Raw genomic sequence first — 19,876 nt, 5'->3', positions numbered from 1 at the left:
AATTTGCGAATGATTTAATTACATTTCGGAATATATAAGTTTAAAAAAATATAAAAGAAGAACAAACGATAGAATAAATATATTTAGATTTTGCACATAACAGATGGCTTAATGATTGAAATTATATTAAGTTTGCTTTTACTTGTTAGCTTTAATTTAACGAATACAAAACAATAAAAATAACTTTAATAATTAATAACAAATTGAATTAAAATAGTTTTTTTTTACTAATTATTAATCAAAACACTGTAATAATGCAATAATCATAGCAAGGCGTTGCAAAAACAATGTTTTTGTTATTGCGTTTGTCCGCGCGGCGCTAGTGTGACGCAGCGGCGGCGGAGCGAGCGCGGCATTCCGGCCGCGGCGCGCGCCTACACTGCACGCGCGCTCGCGATCTAAAACGATACAACGCGATACGACGCGCGCTCCCGCCAAACTTAGTGACCGTTGACGAGTGCCAGTGATGTGACCCTTGTTTGTGCAAATTGCTTTACGTTACTAAGTTTTCTACAACATCATACGTGCCGTGGATGCAAGAACAAAAGTGTTATTGTAGAATTCCAGAATTCTTTTTATGTATGTCATAAACAAATAGTCGAAAAACAAAGGATACTCGAGACGAGCGTTGCTTGCTTAGGTGCGAGTGACAGGTGGAACTTTGTGCACTCGCCTGTCCACATATCGAGCTCTCTTCAAACATTGAGGTAAGAACAAACAGCAACGCGCCACTCAACTCGCTCTACACACATCTCTACGACTCTAGCTCATATTTTTAATTGTTAAAAAGATATAGAAACTTTAGTAAAAGTTGTGTAAGATTTTTTATTTTTGATAAAAGTTTATTTAGGTGCAAGTTTTAAAGCTGAAAAGTTGTGTGTAATTCAGTGCTTGCGCGACGGCGACGGGCGCCGGTGCTGCGCCACGTGTTTTTGTCCCACTTCATATCAAAGTTAAAATAAAATGAAGTAAAATAATGTGAAACGTTTATTTGAATTAAAATAAACTTTGTATTGTACTATATTCTCTTAGCCACAATTTTTATTTTATTTTTTATCTATTAGACAGACGTTGTAATTAATAAAATTGTAAAATGAGACCGTTTTACCATATTATTTATTGTATCTTAAATAAAGCAAATGTGTAAGATAAACAAAAATATACTAAATTGTAATAAATAATGATTTTTCTAAATGATTATAATATGTTACAAAATAAAAAAAAATAGTTCATACATTCACAAAATTAATGAATTTGAATCAAATATCATCTAATGAAAATAATAAAACATATGTCTCTTATCAAACGTTTTATTTCAAAACCAATTTTTTAAGCCTAAAGTTAATAAACGTTTGAGTTGAAGTTAACTATTGGATTAAAGTTTATTTTATGCATAGTAATAATGTATAATAATAATGAATAGTAGCACATAGTATATTTTTTGCCAATCCGCCATCTTTAGTTGTGTGCAGTCGAGTGCTCGCTGCGGGGGGGGGGGGTGAGATGCGCGGGGAGCCGCGAGAGCGGGACGACTATAGTAAATACAAATGATAGGCGGTTCACATCTTTAAGTGAATTTCAAAAATTTAATTTTAATTTAAAAGAATTTAATAAAGAGGAATAAAAATAGTTTTATTTATTTAACAATCAGGGGTCAATGACATGCTCTTTTATATTATTTTTCTTTTGTTTTTAAATAATTAACACTGGTAAATGTTCTTGAATTTTTTAGTAATTATTATTGAAAACAGCTAAAATTAAATCAGTAAATACTGATGTATTTTACTTAATATTTGTATTATATTGAATTTGATAATATTTTATGTCAATTTTGATGAACAACGAAGCTACGACATATATCCCAGGCGATGGACATTGATATTAAAAATAATTTTGATAGCTGCTTCTCTTATTCGCAAATAAATGTAATTATTTCTATTTTATCAAGTCGTAATGATGTCATAATTTATCAGACGTGCTGAATAATATGCCGAGAAGAAAACTATTACTTACTATATGAGAAAATCCACGTAAAACACACATAGTTTTGATCTGATTATGTATGGGATGTCGAAACAAAGACACGCGTGCCATAGGTTCTGAAATTTTGAGCATGTTTCTGGTCACAAAAATTCATGCATTATGACAAAAGAATATAATATTGTGAGGCGACAACTCTAGTGATCTCTATATGCTACGACATGAAATGAAAGTTCGTCATCCCATTCAACTTAGACTTAGAATCTATAACTTATCCCAGTTGCTTCAAGAGATGACATGTATGCGAACATGTTTATGTACAAGTGTTGCTTCAATAAAAACACGATGCATTGTTTTTGTTACTAATCTTGTCATGATATACAAATAACATCATTATTTATTATATCTTTAAGTTTGAAAGTAGCGCCAGTGATCGAGAAATTGAGGAGTAAAAGATTAGCGTGGTTTGGACATGTTATGGGGAGGGATGATGATGATATAAGCAAAAAAGTAATGAGATTGAATGTGGATGGCTACAAGGGTAGAGGAAGACCAAAAAAAGTATGGAATGACTGTAAGAGGATATGCGTAAGAAGGGGGTAGACTCGGATATGACGGCTGATAGAGATGTATGGAGGAGTAGTGCATGCTGTGCCGACCCTCGATAGAGATAAGGGCAGGTTGATGATGATCATTAATTCTGCACAAAATAAGTTACGATTTTTTTCCTTGTTCTCGCGACATCATAAATACACCTTAACAACTATAGAATTCTAATTATTGACAATTTCCTTAACTAATAATCTAATTATAATGTTTGGAATTCTAATAACACTTTCATAAGTTAAACAAACTGGATATTTAAATATAACGAATCAATAAATAGAATAATTTCCATTAAATTTGAATACGATATTGTATCGGGGGCTCTATATTTCGCGTATCCATTAGAGCGTTAAAAAATGTACGTAAAATGTTGTTTAAATTCGCAAGAGATTAATAAACGTGCTTGGGTCTGACAATAGTTTCATAATGTTCATAAAAAAAAAGGTTTTTTTTATTTTTTACCTGTGAATTGAGTCTACAATTGTCTGATTTGTTCATTCAATAATTGATATGTAACATAATAAAACATACACTCAAGAAATATGACGATTTAAATCTTATATAAAAAATTATCGTGTCACAATTTTCGTTCCCATACTCCTCCGAAACGGCTTGACCGATTCTCATGACATTTTGTGAGCATATTGAGTAGCTCTGATAATCGGCCAACAACTATTTTTAATCCCGCGCGGATGGAGTCGCGGGCGACAGCTAGTATAGATATATACGTACTTTTATTTTGTAAATTGTGAACAATTTCATTTTGGAAAAAAAATATTTTTTCCTTCTTTCTTTTTATTTCTCACTTATATCTATTTAATAAGCAATTATAAATTTTATATAAACAATATACAGGATGTGCATTTTTGTTTAGTATATTCCTGCTATCTCAACTCCATCGAATGTATGTTTGTTCATTAATATTATATCTTAAAAATGCATTAACATATCTGTTTATTTATTAATCGTTACACTCAATTTACAATATTGCTTTTAATTCAATTTAGTATTTTTCATTTAATTAGCTGTATTTTTTATATATATAATGAATTAGCATAACATTAGGTATGCAGGCGCAAGTTGCCGGCAGTTTCGTGACTCCGATATTAAAACTGTCGATATTTTAGACATAATAACCATAAAGTTAAATCAAAATCGAACTAATTCAGGTCGTACGTAAATTATAATAAACGATATTCGACCGGCGTCTTTGTCCATATTTTATATTTTATCTGTTTGATTTACTAAATTGATTATGTCTCTATATTAGTTAATATACGTAATTACATTTATAGCTTTTATATCCCGCGAACTGATCGTAAAAATATGATTCTTAATAGATTGATATTCTTCGGCATATTTTTTGTAGACGATCAAGGTTTCCGCGGATTTTTTTTCAGCAGCCTGTATGTAAGAAATGTTCAAATTATGTATTACATTAGCTCGGAATGTATGATTGAGTCATTTTGATGTCTATTGTTTTTACTTCAACATAAGACATAGTGTCATAGACAAGGATTACATAATCAGTTATTTTTTTTATAAATATTATGAGATGACATAGCATTGTTTACATCGTTCTGTAATAGCTTCATATGTAAATTTTTTTTTATAAAATTATTTAGCTGAATAGTTATTTTATTAAACACTTCGATGTATTATGTATGTTCAGTTAAAACGGTTGGTTACACTTAGAGATCAATTTTTCGATGTTGTATATAGATACAGTACTTAGACTTTTAATTGTATTAAAATGTTTTATCGTGTAATTTTTAATTGTATAGAATGTCTACACATTCTTAATCCTTTTACTAAATTGTTGGTCTTGAAATGTTTTATACAATCTTCAATAGCATTATGCAGCACTGACGTTATACAAGACTCTTAAACAAAAATATGTGATTTGCTCAAATCGAAACTATGGCGTTCATGTGAATTGTTTATGGTCATTTATTAAACTACTTAATTAGAATATAAGTTAATTATCATTAATCACTAAATTCACCAAAGTTAAGAATCAAACATTATTTCAAATATTGCAAGATGGTCCTTTTTTAGTTTATATCACAATCTTATGGACAGTAATACTTCTTAGTTATTTAGTTTGTCAACTTTGATTATTTAAGTTATGAACTATTATACTTAGAACACAGTTATATAAATATGTATGTGTCACGTTTATTTTGATAATTGTTCTTATTCACAAGATATGCTAATATTATTCAATATATTTAGTGCTTACCAACAACGCTTGTTCTCAGCATTTGCTTATTTAAATTTATCAACAACCTCTCGATGTCGATGACAAAGAAACTTTTCTTCATAGGAAATATTTAGTTAGAGTTTGATTAATGAAAACTCTGAATCAATGTCCAGATCATTTTATTGATTACGTTTCTCATCAATCGTCGGTGAAACTCTATTTGTAAGATTACAAAAAAATGCCAGCAATGAACAATGGATGCCATTTGTTTGTCGATGGGTGACGCAATCTAATAGATGAAAAAAATGAATTAACAAGAAATATCGATCAAACAAATGATCAAGAATCGCACATCCGTCTGTTTTCCGACGCGTGACTGATTTAATGACACAAACCGGCAATTAGCAAACACAAGATGGCGGCCGGCCCGCGCCCGCGCCCGCGTCCTCGCCCGCGCCTCCACGCCAATGTCAATACCGCCACAAATCATCCGCCATATTTATTTCGACTATTGAACATATTTATTCTTGTTCACCGGTTCCTTTATCTTATTCGTATATTAAACATGATCTGTAGTTTTAATTGCCGTTTCATCCTTTAGGATTTCTTTCCAATAAGCAATGTTGCTTATATGATGTCAATCTGTTGACTTATGTTCAGTGTTGCTAGGTGTTAAAAATCTTATACAACAAAAATTTGACGCAATTTAAAATGTTAAGAATTTATTGAAATTTTTTTAATATCTATAACTAATGTATATTTAACAAATCTAATCTAGCCAAATACTCATTGAAAAGTATATAAAAGGCCTACTTGGAATTGTCATAACAAATAAGCATGTCTTTATAGTTATGTAGTCCTTTACCGTTCAGCTTCCATTGTCATTCTAAACAAAGTTCAAAGCGAAATGTTTTTAGAAAATATTAATTTCAAGTATCAAGACTGTTTTTTACCTTCTTGGCCTTTTATTTTTAGTAATTTATATTATTGCAACTTTTATTAATCAGACTCATATTTTATATACAAAGCAGAACAGACTCTAATTTTAAGCAGTAAAGAGAAACATTTTTTTTTTGTTTATTTTCTTAAAATGTTATTCTACTAACATTTACTTTTAATCTCACGTGTTTTTCCACGATCGTTGAAAGTCCTTTGATAAATCTTGAAAATAAACAAGAATGTGTTACTAAAACGTTTGTTCGGTGTTAAATACAAGCTAGCTTCTCATGCACGTTAAAGAAAAAATGAAAATAAAGAAAATACAAATGAAAATGTATACTATAATATAATATATAACAAAACAAAGAAAAAAAAGCCCAAACTGGCGAGTAAGTTTTAAAGTGGATATTATCTCTTATATAAGAAATCAATTAAAACGCGACATAGATTATTATGGATTTTCCGTAAAAATTTATGAGTCTAGTATCCATTAGGACTAATATTATTTCGTAGGTAATTAATTAACAGCATGCGGTTCCCATACAGCGCGCAGCATCTCGGACACTTATCTCTCAGGCTGCACGAATGTTTTTTTCTTATTTTTGAGTCGCTGTGACATTTCGAAAAAATACCCAATTTATCTAAATGCCCTGAGTCGTGTCGCGGTCAAACGTCTCTTTTTGTCTAACCCCCGACGTCCGTCAGACTATGATTTACATAAATACAACATTAAACTTGAGTTAATTGACACATTTCACGATTTATACCTTACTCAACACACAGACTAAATCACAAGGAATTTTTACTGCCTTCGATATCGTTACTCGGAAACTTGTTTCTTTTTTTTCTAACAATAAATTTATTGGCGGCCTGTCGAAGTGTATTAAACCAATAAGTTCCCGACGACCTACTCGTCTCCTGACTAAGTCCGAAGGAACTTTCGAGCGCCGTTATTTATATGAATCCGTATGCCGTATCCAAAGAGATTAATGTATCCGTTGACAATATTCTAAACACTAATTTCTCCTATTGTTTTGATTCGCAGCCGCATAAAATATAACCCGCTGATACGACTCCATCGAGGAAACGGTATCGTACAGATATACAATATCATAATTCGTTCAATATGGCCACATAAAAATAAACAAGTCCGTTAAGTTTATGTTTGCTGCAAAGAATTGATAACATTCAAATAAAGGCAGCGCTCGATTCCTAAATCAAATCGACGGCGTCTTTGATCAGCCATCGCTATAACCGATCGCCGATATCTGATCACAAGTATTCTCGGGACGTGATATAAACAGAAAAAAAGAAAAAAGTATGTTCAATCAGAATTAGTGCAATAAAGAACTGTGAGAAAAAGAAAAACGTCATCAGTGTGGCAACACTGGGCGCGCGCCATTGTCGACGGAAACAACATGGCGGCGAGTGTTGCCGCGCTCCTCGCAGCTCGCAGCCCGCAACGGCCGCACGCACAAATCTCCGCCTTATATTCACACGCTAAGGGAATAAGTCGCGCGCTAGATCGAGCAGATATTTCAAAGCAACTTTGATCTCGTCGGCTCGTAAAATCCTTCGATAGTGTTTGTTGAATCGGATCATCTGTTTCAGAATGGCAAGTGAGTGTTTGTTTTCTATCACTCGCTAGCCAAATGTTTTGTTCGATTTCGCTAGTTAACGTTGTTTTGACAGTCTCACTCGTTGCGGCGCGGCAATAACGTTGTCTTCACTGCTGCCCTGTGTGCGTGACTCATCACTATACCCATTCATTACACACACGTATACACACTGTGTCACGTGACACGTGAAGTGCTAGTACTTGACTGTGTTAGGTCGAAGATGCTACTGCACACCACGGTTGCCCTTGCGAATGGCCTTGCCAAAAATATTTGCAATTTTGAAAAACTACTCTTCTAGACATTTTCTACATAAAGATAGGGATGTTGAGTGTAGAAACAGTCTTATAGATTGTGTACACAAGGCTTAAAGGTTTATTTGAGTACAACTGAGTTACATTTAATGATAAAAGTACCATTTCTATAATCATCAATAGGCATCTGAGAGACGGCAGGCAGCTCAAAATTGTGCGGAAGGCGCGCGCCCTCAGCCCGCCGCCCGCCGTCCTCCGCCCGGCGCACTCACGGGACTAAATCAATATGATATGACAGTTACGGTCAATTTATGGCCCTCAGTTAATTACAAACGGGTGCGATGGTGGCGAGGAGGGGGGGGGGACGCCGAGACGTGGAGGGGCGAGGGGGGATCGACACGTCTAATGAGTTGTAAAGATGCCGCGAGTGCGTTATCTGGTGCCTAGTGGAATGAAGTCCGCCCGAGGATGATTGAGCGTTGGTATTGGGTTAACGACGTAAAAGGTGGTTTCCAAAAATACCTTGGTAGTCGAATGGCGGATTGAACTCAAGACTTTATTTCTGGCTAATCGTACCTACAACAACTAAGCAATTGGCCCATTAGTAGTATTCATGACAGATAAGAAAAGTAACACTTTTTCGTCGACAACTCGTTTCACAACATTATTTGTTTATTGAAGTATCAAACCTGTTACATCTTCGAATAATGTAAATAACATAAAACATGATTGTTTCAATTACGTAACGAACATTTGTTGAAAGATTTATTAGAAAATATTATAATACATTGCAAGTATCAAAACCAGTTTGTCACACTATTTATATTTGATTTGCGATAGTCCGTTGTTTTCAGTGTCGACTTTTGTTAACTAGAGAAAGTACTCAATTAAAATGAAAATTGTAACAAGTAATAAAAATAAATATAACATTCATTTAATTTTAAAGGGGTAGACAGAGATGTATTTACTGCCATTAATTGCATTTTATCCAATAAACTTACTTATATATTTACATGAAGATAAGATCAATGTGTCATTCACTTGAAAGTTTAGCTACATATATATCATATAGAGATCTCGTGAGATCAGTATCTGTACGTCACGTTGACGGAGCTATGATGGTGTCTACCACATTGTCAGGCAGGTGAAGCCGGGAGACAAGCTTAAGTCACCTAACATTTGCACTGTTGACCAAATAAAATGTCAATTCTTAAGATTTCAGTATTGACGTGCATTGGTATTGTGGTAAATGACCATACAGTTTTCTTAGTGCTAATTGAACACCTCAACAATAACAAAGAAATTAAGTCATGAATGTTAACATGCATTTAGAAATAAATATTGTCAAATATAACATCAGTTATTAGGGTAAGTAAAGTTGTTGAAAATTATGAATATTTTCAATATTATTTATCTGTTGTAAGAGTGTGAAAGTAGTATTTTATTTCTGTTGCTTGTAAGGTTGTTAATAATTACTTAATAACTACAAATATAATGTTTTGAGCCATCTTGTTGCGTGTTAAGGCTGTGTGAGTTAAATCTATCTGTGTTCGCTTACTGCAGCGAGGTCACAGAGGTCCTATATTATAATGCATTCATATAAATCCACAGAACTCTTAGCTAAGGATATTAATATAAGTAATTTTCATTGCATAATAATTGTAGATGGGTTTATCAGTTTGATTGAAATGTAATTAAGGTAAACGATTCCGTAAAATTATAAAAATCTTATTTAAATGTACAACCAGTTTAGTTAAAAATAGTACGTGTCCTTTACTAATCAATTTGTTAGCATCAAAAAGTAAATATTGTCAGAAGCGTGTTTTAAAAACAGTTTAGTAAAAGTAGCACGCGCTTCCCTATCAAGTATAAATCAAACTCAAGGAGCGTGTTCAGGTGACACATTGTGCACCTGCACGCCCCGCACACAACGACACCTGGTCACTGAAATTTTTTAAAGTTCTTATAACGATGAAGCTTATTAGAACAAATGTTGAAGATGTTTTGTGCCTCTAAAAAGGAACGAAGAAATGATTACCCATACAGATATGTATTTTCATCGAGATTATCTCTCGTAGAAAATTATACAAAGAAAAGAGTCGTCTAATTCAAGGGTCAATACTATAATAATATGAGCCGCAATTCTTCATATCAGGGTGTACTACAGTGTAACAATATACTTAACTAGACGTACGTATAGCTTTCATTCACTTTCATTTATTAGTCGATCAAATTATAATTTGTAATATTATTCCTGCATAAAAACAGCGGTGTATCTTGCATGTGCCGGCATCATGTCGAGTTGGTGCGAATATCGACCTATTTGCTCATTACGGCGCGCGACAGCCGCGTCACCTGTCACTCAATCATCGTATCAATCAGCCGGACAACGACTGGGTTCTGTGTGTGTAAATTAATATGGCTTTTTGTTCATCTGTTGTCGAATTTGATTAGTTGTTATTGTTTCACGCGCTCCTTTGGCCATATTACGTTGTTAATGTGTCAGATAAGGTAGATTTTTAATTGAGTTTTGATATGATTATTCGCGTAAGTTAGTTGAATTAGAGCAATTAAAGTAATCATAGTTTGCATACAAATATTTAATGGACAAAGTATTGTTGGTATTTTACGGTACAGAATACATTTTTATTAATCATTAGTAAAAAGGTTATAGATGTCCTTATTCTTTTGAAGCGTTTCTAGTGACTATTTTAAAAAGTGTGATGTATATCCAAAATGATTTTTCAGTTTATTTTAAATATTTTCAGTCGAATGATTGTAACGTGTGTTTAGCACACAGGTTTTTTTTTATTATTACATGAACTATGCACATAAATAAAGAGAACTTAAAAGTGTCATTGAAATGCAAATCAATTAGATAACTCATGCATCAGTACGCTTTACCTTTAGATTTAACATTTGTTTTATCCTTGTTCTATAAACGATCTGGTTTCCTTTAGACGTTGCAACGTAACGTACGTCCTAGCTGACTAATGTGCTGATTTAATCCTGAATTAAACTGATTTTGTTGAGATAAAAATAATTTACCAGTGATCACAGTAAATACACAAATATAAGCTTTCGTATAATTCATGCTAATTTGATACTTTTGCGTATAACAATAGAGGACATTACGACTGAATGTGAAGACAATGGTATTTTGTAAAATATGCATCGTAATTATATTGAATCAGGCGCGCCGTCCGTCTGTCTGTCAATCAAAACGCGACGCGGCCGTGATGCGGATTGATTGGATCCAGTCTAGATAAAAAGTGTCAGCGCGACCGACAGACGGACACACCATTACTAATTATCGAATTTTCAGCTTCGTTGCTTTATTGATGATCTGTCGCTGATAGAGCTACGATGATAAACTTTATGATTTTAATTTGAACGTCCTCTTGCTGTCTCTTGATGTTGGAAGTGTCATCTAGTTGTTATTGAATAAATACATTGGAATATTTCTAAAGCATTTATATCAATTGTTTCGACTACGGAACGTGATGAGTACACGATGTCTGCAACATTTCGTACGACATAAATTAGTCGTAACGACTATAAAAGGAAGAGTAGAAGCGTTTTTTTCAACACCGAGCACAGTTCAGGACGCGGCACACGTTTTAACGAGAGCTTGCGTTATAAACTTGGCAGCTCAAATGTTACCTTTCAAAACAATAATAGGTTATTTAAATATTGAAACGCCATTTCGACGTCGGCATTGTTCCTTCGTAAATATCCTGCGCCGACATTTTTACAGCCGCGCGTGAAACTCCATGTAATTATTATGTATCGGGCGAATGTTCCTTATAGAGGTGATTGATATGTTCCTATTTTGTTGGCACGCTCGACTCTGAGACCTTTAACATCTCACGATACGACTACGACACGTCATGACTTTTATAACATTAATTCGTTGATAAGAGTCTATTCAAGTTATTCTGGTTTTAATAATTTTATATAGGTTGTTTTTCTAACATAACATAAAATGTGATTAATAAAAAAAACAACAAATTAATTTGACAATAAGTAAACAATCTAGCTGTCAGGTTTACAATTCTGGACTCGGAGACACTGAGTTATTTGTATTTTTAAATATCATTCTTACTAATAACATGATTATTAAAATAATCGCCGCTATGTCGTAAGGTATGAAAGGTCGTTTATCGTCAGTTGTTTTATGGCGTATCGACATGGGAAATAATTGCAGCGTTGACCTTTACCGGCATGCAAATCGCAGGCCGCGCTCCGCCGCGCTGCCGCCTGCAAGGACTCACTATGGTGTGAATTTCAATGGGGACCTTTGAATTGTTGCTACGTTAAACGCATCTGTCCCAACAGTGTACACTGTTACACGCCTAATCTTGACATGTAGTCAGCTCGAATCCATACACGCAAAAGTTTATTTAAGGTATAAGAAAAAGTTGCATTTGAGATTGGCAGATATCAATTGGAAGATATATAGTGGTCCGTAATAAAAAATCAGCATAACATATATGCACACAAGATAGAGTAGGTATTGTATAGTATATGTTAACAATGAATGTTGGTGAGGTGAGCAACAATAGCGACATCTGATGGGTGTTGCGGGCGCGGATTGAGTTGCTGTCGGCGTCACAACACCGGCCGCGACGTCCGCCGCTGCCACGCCGACACCGACAGCCAAATTAACTATTTTCGATGAACGCCCGAAATTCAGCAGCGAAGCGCCGCGAATCAACCGCGCGTCCCCTACCATTGTACTTTTACTCGATTTTCTATACCATATTTGACCACAGAGAGGAAAAGAGCTCACGTAAAACATCTGTAACCAGTGCTGCATACTCTACCATGCACTCAAACTGGACAAAACAGTTACTGATAATGAACAAATTACATTTTTCTGATTAATCATCAAATTTTCTGTTTATTTCGTAGCAAAGCACAACATAAAAAGTAGGATAATTAAAAAGACTACATTTTATGATCCAATTCATTTAATAAATCGAGTTCCATGGTCAGTTGTTACCATTGGTAGGGACAAATCTGGTCCTGTCGGCGTTTTACAAAACAATATCTAGCCGTCAATCAGACGGCGTCCCCTCCCCCCACCCCTGCAGCCCGCAGCTACCGCGCCGCTAATTTTGCGGAAAATCCGCGGCCGTCGATGTTAACAAAGCTAATTTACAGCTTAGATACATTAACGTGCTCGATACTATGATGTTAAACTCTACTTAATAATAAAACGTTAATATGTCAATTAAATATTTAATAAAAAAAGATCAAATTCATTCACATTCACACCAAATACATACTCTGTTTTGCGTTTTAGTCAAATCGAACTATTCTGTTCTTAATTTACGTGATTGCTTCAGAAAACCAATAAATACGTTAATTTATGAAGTAAATGCTACATAATACTGTAATTATCTCAACTTGAAGTGCGTTTATTTACTCTTAAAATGATGTGATAATGCGCGTGAAACTAATGTTTAACGGTATTCGAAATGGATCAAGTATTGCTTACATTATACTTCCAAGCAAATTTTATACGTCATAACTTTACTACGTATTTTTGCCATAACTTATAGTGTAGTTACTAACTGTTGATTTCTGAGACCAAAATATTCGTATAAAACATATTATCATCCCTGTCATTATTTTGATGAGACAGTGATAACAATTTTAAACAGTACGTGTTACTAATCTTGTTAGACTTGCATGTGTCCAGCTACAGAAACCTACACAACTCCTTTAATGATCAACTGAATTTAATCATGAACGTACCTTAGTCACAATTTTGTTAAATTTACGTCAGTGACTTATAAACATAGCGCCAAATTTGATGTTACAATATGTTTGTATCGCGTGACATATGAGCTATGCGTGCCTTCGAGCACTTTCAATAAACCTCTGCTTCATTAATATCTCTTAACCCTTGTGGATCAATTGCATCAATGTTATAAGCAAATTAATTGAATGCTTTTATTTATGAGAAAATGGCTTGTTCAATTTTTGTATGGAAGTTGGGTTTTTGAATTAACTGGATTCGGACCAGGTTTATTTGGTAGATAAAATTATAAAAAATGATTACAGTTTTTTTTAATTGACTTAGTAAGTTTAAACATCATTTTCTACTCTCTGGCAACACTGTAAGATAATTACTATTTATCTTTAATAATAGACAGGCTATAAGATGTGATATTTGATTTCGGCCATTTTGGCGCTGATTGTTGTGGTTGGTAGCGATGGTGACGTTTCGAACTAATAATACAGATACAATTAACTGTCAGGAACTTTAACACACGTTTTAAAATCGGAACGAAGAAAATATTGACATTTGCATGCAATTACCTATCCACTTAGTTCGATAAGACTTTGATAGAGCATTATATGGCGATATGGCTGAAAAAATATGACCTGCCAGCACTTTACATCATCAAGATCATGATAGTATTTTTTTATTTTTATTCGTGTTTCCTAAACAATTGTCATGGCCATAAATACTCTATTTCTCCGATAAATAAAAATTATAATTATTAATCATTCAAAATATGTTCCTTGTTTCTGTTATTATGCTTCGATTCAACTTATGTTTATTTTTGTCCCCGTTAATGAAGTTGAAAAAAAAATTAAAACGTGTCCCGTAGGTTACATGGCTTTCTGAGTATCGTCATCTGCAAAGTCTGTTATGCAAAACAAAAAATTTGTTGTTAGAATGAAGACTCAATGTATGCTGTTCTCACTCGAGTCACAGGCGTGAAATGATACATGTCTTAAAATCGTTATGAATATTTGAGGATCAGTCCGTACGTTCGCAATCTGACAATAGCATCGCTCGTCAAATTTACATTTTACGATTTGAAGAGAACGAGACGTCATTAAAATTTTATAAGAGCCATCACATCGCGAGTCGCGACTACGGAACGACGACGGAAACTTAATCGTCCGGCATATCGGCGCTTTCTTACATTTTTAATGGAATGGAATCTCGAGTTTTACTCGTTGCGGCTTGATTGGTGTCTCGATGACAATAATAAATACGAACGCAGAACTCCCTGGAGCGCCTGCCACTTCTTAACTTACTTATTTTGATCAGGTGCAAGATGTTTTGAAAGATTCTTATCATAATTCTTTATTATTGATAATTTCATTATGCAAACAAAGATAAAAAAATCCAATGGAAAAAATCAACTTTTGAGTTGAAAATATTACAGTCGTGAGACTACTATTTATTGAGATCGCTTAAATATTAAAAATAGGCTTTGTCGCGGCAGTGTCGTGTTACTTTTAACATACATATATTTAGCTTGAACATTGTATAAAGGCAGATGCTCTGATATGCAAATGTAAGAAGTAATTCGTAACGAATTCCTCGCAGCTATGATTTGTATCGGACTTAATTGGCGCTTTATGATAATATTCTATTAGGAAACTCGCTTCCCATTGATAACGATCGATGCTTAAATATTTTATTGATCATATTTTGAAATATGCTGTCACTAATAATACGTGTATCAATTTGCTTGTTGATTTTGTTAATATAAACTTGTATAAGTTCAATATTCCACTTATTAAAAGATGGCATTTTAATAAAAACAGTCTCAAAAATGTTGGTGGAAAAGCATCGAATTATTCAAATTACTAAACATAGTCTGGACGCTGAAGTATATTGAATATGAAGCAAATCAACTTAATGAAAATAATTTTTGTAAGAAAGATTATATTAATGAACTAGACAAATAAGTACGGGGATGATTCTCTTCAGCTAATCGTTGTACTCGTAACTAATCTGTTGTTCGGCATTCGGAAGGGTGCGATATGCTGAGTCAGCAAATTCTCTGCGCGCTTTCCAATGCCGCTGGATCCGTAACGACAACAAATTAAACCTGGTTGATGACAAATTTTGGTTATTATCAAATATGTTAAATGGAAAAGTGTGCAAAAGAACAATAATTGCTTTGGAAATATTTCTTTTAAAAACTTTTTAAAACAAATTTTATCAGTATTCTACTGTGGAGTAAGAAAAGGTTATTGATTATTTTAATAGCAATCCAACAAATTATATTCAATGAAAGAAAAAAAAGCTTCGTTCTATGTAACAATTTCTAGAGACATCTGAATGAGACTACATCATAAATGAGTTTGATTGTTACGTTCTATATTACACGTGTACATTTTAATTTACATTTCAGTTGCAAATATATACATAAAGAAATTTAATAACAATTATATCTATGGCAGATCTAGAAAAAAAGTGCCGACGTCAAAGCGAAAAGGCGTCGTCACTTCGCGTCAATGCGTCAATGCGTCAATGCTTCACTAGTCAATAGGTGTGTAAGTGCGAGCAGAATGGATCCTCCCGGTGATACATCACGGGGCCCATTTTCCGAATAGCGGGCTTTCTGCTGCTAACAACATCATTTCTTATACGCATTCAACGCTGTTTTTTGTACATTGATGAAAGCTGTTAATAAAATCGCACTTCATCCCTTTTTGTCGATCATCGTCACTTAGCCGGCTCAATGTTTGTACTGTGACACTCATTTTTGTTGAAAATTAGGGACATTTATAGTTTTTGTAACTTCTTTTTAATAATGGTTATATCCAAATGATAATATACCCAATTTATATTTAATTCATTAATGTTAAAATAGACTTAAGGAACATATGTAATTATTGAATAATTACAGTTTTATCTTTAATTAGTACGTCTTAAGTTAGTGAAATAGGATACCGGTAAATTCTATTGTGCAAAACATAAGCATGCATTCAACTCAGTCATTGTAGAGATTACGAATTTGGTTAAAGGTAAAACCTATCTCCCACGTGGTTCCGCCCTGTCCCGCGTGTTATGTGGTCACCGTGGCGTTCAACAGGGCGCGCAGTTTCCGCAAGTCACGACCCTCAGCCGCGCTCCACACGCGCCGCTACGAACAAGTGTTTGTCTGTGATACTTTACACAACTACTGACTCTACCTACATTGATGCTACATTATTAGAAGAATACTCTACGTTTTTATACAAGTGATGCTGTACCTGCCAATTGCCATCTAAGATTATAAAAGGACGAAAAACATTTTTTTTGTCAGTCATTCAAATAATTCACAAATCTGATCAAGCCGATGTTTTTTTCTAACAGTAAAAATAAATTATCAACGATCTAATAACTTGCCAGCATTTCTGTATAAGGCAAAAAAAAGAAGAATAATTAAAGTAATTAAATACATATAAAAATTCTGTGATAGTTTACGTATAGTTAACACGATAGCGAAATTACAGTATGAAAAGTGAACAGCGATTACTTGATTAACTTAACATTGGCTCCAGAATGACTGGAATGTGCCGCAATGGCCACTGACAAAGCGCTTGATATCCAGCAAGCGATTAGCACATAGATAAACATTGTAGAGATCGCAGACGTGTCAACTGGACAGCGACACTCCGAAGCGGTTCGCGGACGTATCTTATATATTCCGACATACTAAACTGACCCGGTGGGCATAATTGAAAGTAAATTGCAATACCACATTGGCTTCCCTCTCAGTATCAAAAAATTCCGATAGATCTTCTTCGGACTGTAGCTATCGTGTCATGTTATTTCTACTGCGCAATTTTCTACATTTACATATTTCCTGATTAAGCTATAAGCGATAACAACTCTTTATCCACCGGGCCAGATAAGTTTGTCGGAGTATACAATAATAATGACGGTGCGGTTTCGTCAAGACGTGCCGTTTGACGGCTCGAGTTACTATTTGTTCTCGAACGATCTGTTTGTTTTACGATCGAGTTTCGTCCGCTTAGGCGATTTGACGAATTGTTAGTTTATGTACGTATGCATACATACTACGATAGAAAAACACATATATTGAAAAATAAGGATTAAAACTACGACAATTAATAAATAATTTCACGTTAAACATTTAGCAAAAGTTAACAAAAGTCGTGTGTAGGAGAATATTATTCAAAAAAAGCGGATGATATTGAATGATGAAAATTGAAAGGATTTTGCAGATTTGATAAAAAGTTTCTTTATTGTAGAATAGAAAATTAATTGTAGGGGCCGCCTCGCACAACAGTTTTAATTATAACAAAATAAAGTATTGTTATAAATGAATAATATAAATTAGACATTGTCAATGAGCTATCAGTGAGGTGACGGACTATCGACCATTCTTTTTTAATTGCCGTTTCATTTGAAGACGATTATTTGAAAGGTTAATGAAACAGATTTAAAACATTGATACAGAGATAAGGTTTAAACTAAGATGATCACATAAAAGAGTTTAATCTTTGTTTAATGATAATTAAGCTTTTGGAGACTATCATTAAGTTCTAGCTTAAAGATTTCCATTCTTATCTACTTTAGTAATTATAAATATTATAATGACAATGTTTGGTACATTTTAACTTAACTTTTAGTACTTAAAGTTTAAAGAATGGACTTACGTCTAGGCCTTCGGTGCAGTGCTTACGTATGATGAGTTAATTGAGTACAAGTGTCACGTTATCACGCTGCTATCACGTGGTCCCGCTATCACGGTGTCCCGCCACCAAAGTGCCGGTCACGCTCGGCCGTCGATCATTGTAATTCCTTTGAGTCGACAGCGCTTGTCCATGCCCTGCGTTGCCAAACACAACAGCTCTCTTCCTTTTGTCACTTTTCAAATATTGATGAGTAGTAAAACTTAATTTTAGAAATTGATAATTACGTGAAATGTGTTGCTTTCGATAAAATTACTTAAAACTTTTTTAATTTGTCTATTAATAATTTTGAGCAGGCTCTATTTTTTACCATTAAATCACTATAAGCAGCACGTTGGTCAATTGGAGATTATTAGTGTAAGAAATTAGACATACACGATTGTGTGATTGTGCAGTATCAATAGGTAGAAGTATCTTGGGCCGTAGCGGAACACACCAAATGCAATGACAGCGCGCCGACAAAGCGGCCGACAGCGCAGCCGGTCCGATCACTTCTAATTGTGTGATTTGATAGGAAAACGCTTTGTTAACCGCGAACAAATCTCTATCGCATCATAATCGATACGATAGATACAACAAATTTATCTTTTGTCCGCTTCGCTCGCTCCTTTCACGACTTTTCGGAGAGCTCGAGTAGTGATGTTCCCCGCGCTGACACTCACGTAGTTTCACACAACGGACAAAATCATATTATAAATATTTAAAAAATATGTCCCCTTTAATTAAGATTATAACATAATACGTTTAAAAATTAATAGAAGAAATTTTACAATTGCCTTTAAGCCTTCTATAGCAAAAATCCACTATCAGTGGCGGCCGTATCAAAGGAAAACGTGATAGTTTTTCTTAATGTTATAATTTTGCACTATTGTTGAACTTTATAACTTTATAAAACGTATGATCTTGTTGCGGTCATCTCTACCTCAAATTATTAGAACGGAACAAAACGGTGCTTTCTAGTTTCGATAGATTTGCCTTTTTGTGCGATAATTCAGAGAATCGTCTCCGCGAGTCCGATCTTATTTGACGATAAACACAAATAGCTTTCTCGTTACTCGGAAAAGTTTTAAGAAATATTCATATCTTAAGTGATCTGGGCAACGTCTTACCAATTTGATAATATAGAGACGTAAAGAAGCGCGAGTGACCACAGCCACCCAGAATGTCGATAACAATTATAACATTTGAAGAATTGTTGAATTAAAAATTATCATTGTCAACCAAAAGACGATTAGCTTTCGTCGCGTCTTTATTTTTACATTCTTAATCAAAACTTTTATTATAAATCAGATGAAATTCTCATAAATTGTAATTGATTTGTTGCCACAAGTTCTTAATTTGAAAGCTTTGTTGAATCACCGGCATAGTTATTTTTGCTGTCATGAAGTTGGTTGTTTAATTTTAATGCATGAAACAAAGTTGCATTTGACAAGTTATATATGTCTGTCATGTCATTCGATACATAGAGAATGGCAACATAGTAAAGGTTAACGGAACGTCTCGCTCGATATGACTGTTTGAGTCTCTAACAAGGAAAGTAATGGAACGCACTAATTCTACGTGAAATATTGAAGGTGTATCAAACTGTTTTGTATGATTTACTACAGATTAAAGTGCAAAGGCGCGGTGTAGCCCGGAGACTCGGGAATCAAATGGTGGAAGGTTTTATGGCGGTTTTACGAGAAGCTCCCGGCGCCCGGCGCTCGGCGCTCGCCCAGAAATTAATTAAATATGTAGTTGTGATGCACAATCAACTTAATTTTAATTAGTGACGTGTTCCATCTGCCGATGAGTTATTGCTTATTGGACCGCTG

At 34.2% G+C, this 19,876-nt stretch overlaps 1 protein-coding gene across 1 annotated transcript in view; it reads left to right on the top strand.

The window, feature by feature from the left end:
- Positions 1-370: 370 nt before the first annotated feature.
- Positions 371-19,876, top strand: part of LOC106127107 (protein teashirt) — a 182,381-nt gene continuing 162,875 nt past the window's right edge. The window contains exon 1 of the mRNA XM_013325101.1: positions 371-707. The gene's annotated coding sequence lies outside the window, so the exon portion shown is untranslated. The remainder of the gene's footprint in view (positions 708-19,876) is intronic.

This window comes from Papilio xuthus, unplaced genomic scaffold (assembly GCF_000836235.2).
Source record: "Papilio xuthus unplaced genomic scaffold, Pxut_1.1 DF824888.1, whole genome shotgun sequence".
Lineage (NCBI taxonomy): Eukaryota > Metazoa > Arthropoda > Insecta > Lepidoptera > Papilionidae > Papilio > Papilio xuthus.
The sequence above is the reverse complement of the archived record's forward strand: the minus strand, read 5'-3'. Positions and strand labels throughout refer to the sequence as shown.